This window comes from Meleagris gallopavo, chromosome 1, assembly GCF_905368555.1.
Source record: "Meleagris gallopavo chromosome 1, MGAL_WU_HG_1.1, whole genome shotgun sequence".
Taxonomy (NCBI): domain Eukaryota; kingdom Metazoa; phylum Chordata; class Aves; order Galliformes; family Phasianidae; genus Meleagris; species Meleagris gallopavo.
Window position 1 is genome coordinate 151497106 of NC_139404.1, and position 2342 is coordinate 151499447.

The window sequence follows — 2342 nt, forward strand, 5'->3', positions numbered from 1 at the left end:
TCCTGATTTTAATGAAGTCTTATGCTGATAGTGCTAGGCGATCCTTGATCGAGGTTCCCTGTTTCAGAGCTGCACCAGCCAGAACCGCAGCGAATGACCACGAGATACAAGGAGGTTTCGGTCGGTTGCCTCATTCGGGGATCCCCGAGACAACAGAGCTGCCGGGCAGTTCTCGGCCGGGCAGTTCTCGCGAGAGCGGCTGACGCGGCGGGGGCGTTGCCATGGCAACGGCTCTGCGTCCATCCCCTGGCCTAGAAAAAGCCTCCGGAAGGGCAGCAAGGCGTCGCTTCCCAAAGGAGACGCAGAGGAGTTGGGGGGGTGAGAACCACCTGGGCTGTTTTAACGAGGAGAAATAGTAAGTCACCCATACACGGGATTACACAGCAAGGACGGTTGTTATCACCATCAAGTGAGTGATACGTGCGCGGGCTCCTGTTAACGACCCGGCAACAGGGCGAGGGCAGAGCCCACACTAACGGCAGCAGGGTGGGGCTGATCAGTCACACCCAATTAAGGCTATCTAGTAGTGTTAGTGTGCCTGCTGATTTGCAATGGCTGCATCCCAGTGGAACGCTACTGCCACAAAAATTGTGGAGACCCAGACAGAAGTCCCATGCTTATGCAGAAGGGAGACTGCAGCCAAAAAGAGCGTGGAGACCCAGACTGAGGTCCTGTGTGTGCTTGAAAGGATAGCTGATGCTAAGAAAAATAGGGAGTCTCAGACTGAGGACCTTAAATAAGATGCTAGTATGCAGGTCGTTGACTGTGATGAGTGCCAGAGCCTGGCTTGTATAAGATGTGACCACCTATGTGACTTACTCAGCTTTGTGGTTGACCTGAAGGAGGAGGTGAAGAGGCTGAGGACCATAAAGGAGAGGGAGATTGATTGGTGGTGTCAGTCCCTATCAGCCCCGAGATCTTGGCACACAGCTGAGGCTCCACAGTAGGGCATATCACCCCCTGCTGCCTTGCAAACAGGTGGGAAAAGGGAACCGGCCAGCAGATGGTGCTGCAGTGAGCCCCCTGTCCTCTCCTCCCCCTAGCAACAATTTGAGAAAGGAGGAGGAGTGGAAAGGAGTTCTGGCTCAGCGAAGTGGGCATCCCCCTTCCCGACATCCTTGGCTCCCCAGGTGCCTCTGCAATAGGTTTGAGGCCCTGGAACTTGAGGGAGAGGTGAGTGGGGCTGTGGAAGGAGGTCCACCTGTGAGGTTGCCTCGGGTGAAGTGGTCAACCCCATGCCTCAAGACTGTCTCCACCTGGAAGGACAGAAGGATGGTTGTCATGGGCGACTCTCTGCTGAAAGGAAGGGAAGGCCCTGTTTGTGGGCCTGACCCTACTTGTAGGGAGGTGTGCTGCCTCCCTGGGGCATGGGTCAGGGACATTTCTAGGAAACTTCCTGGACTGATTCACCCTTCTAATTATTACCCCTTATTGATAGTTCAGGCTTGCAGTGATGAAGTCTCTGAGAAAAACCTGAGGACTACCAAGAAAGATTTCAGGGGACTGGGGTGGGTAGTTGATAGAGTGAGCGTGCAGGTAGTTTTTTTTTCTTCTATACTTTCAGTGGCAGGGCAGGATACTGAGAGGATCCAAAAAAGCCGCCTCATAAGTAAATGGCTTAGAAGTTGGTGCAAACACAGGAATTTTTTTTTTTTTTTTTTGACAATGGGGCAATTTACTCAGCACCTGGCATGATGGCTGCAGATGGAAGTAGCCTGTCTCTGAGGGGTAGGAGGATCTTAGCTGAGGAACTGGTGGGACTCATTGAAAGGTCTTTAAGGTAGGTATGAAAGGGGAAGGGGACAAAACAAGGGCCACTGGGGTTGAGCGGGTTGTTTGAAGGCTCGTTCCAAACTTGATGGGCGAAGATGGTGGAGTACAAAGGGATGGGCTATGGCAGGGGTATGCTGGGGATGCTGCTGTTCTAGAGGATCCTAGGTCCTCTATAAAGGCGGTGAGATGGGAAGCCTAGCTGAAGTGCCTTTATACCAATGCACACAGCCTGAGAAATAAGCAGGATGATTTGGAAACCGTGATGCGCTTGGAAAGTTATGACCTTGTTGCTATCATGGAAACATGGTGGGATGACTCCCACAACTGGAATACCGCCATTGAGGGATATTAGCTCTTTAGAAGGGATGGGCGAGGTAGGAAGGGTGGGGGAGTTGCCCTCTGTGTCAAAGAGTAGATAGACTGTGCTCCCTCTGAGAAACAGTCAGGAACAGGTTGAGAGCCTGTGGGTTAGAATTAGGGATGGGACTAACAAAGGCCAGCTGGTGATAGGCTTATACTACAGGCCACCTGATCAAGGGGAGACTGTTGATGAGGCTTTCTTGCTTCAG

General features: G+C 52.3%; 1 protein-coding gene across 8 annotated transcripts in view; it reads left to right on the plus strand.

Moving 5' to 3' along the window:
- Positions 1–207: 207 nt before the first annotated feature.
- EDNRB (endothelin receptor type B) overlaps positions 208–2342 on the plus strand; it is a 56842-nt gene continuing 54707 nt past the window's right edge. For 4 of the 8 annotated variants that reach the window (XM_085215678.1, XM_085215680.1, XM_085215681.1 and 1 more), the window contains exon 1: positions 208–355. The gene's annotated coding sequence lies outside the window, so the exon portion shown is untranslated. Of the gene's footprint in view, positions 356–393; positions 410–435; positions 1781–2342 lie in introns of those variants that run through there. The other 4 variants (XM_085215683.1, XM_085215686.1, XM_085215684.1 and 1 more) reach the window with 4 other exon arrangements.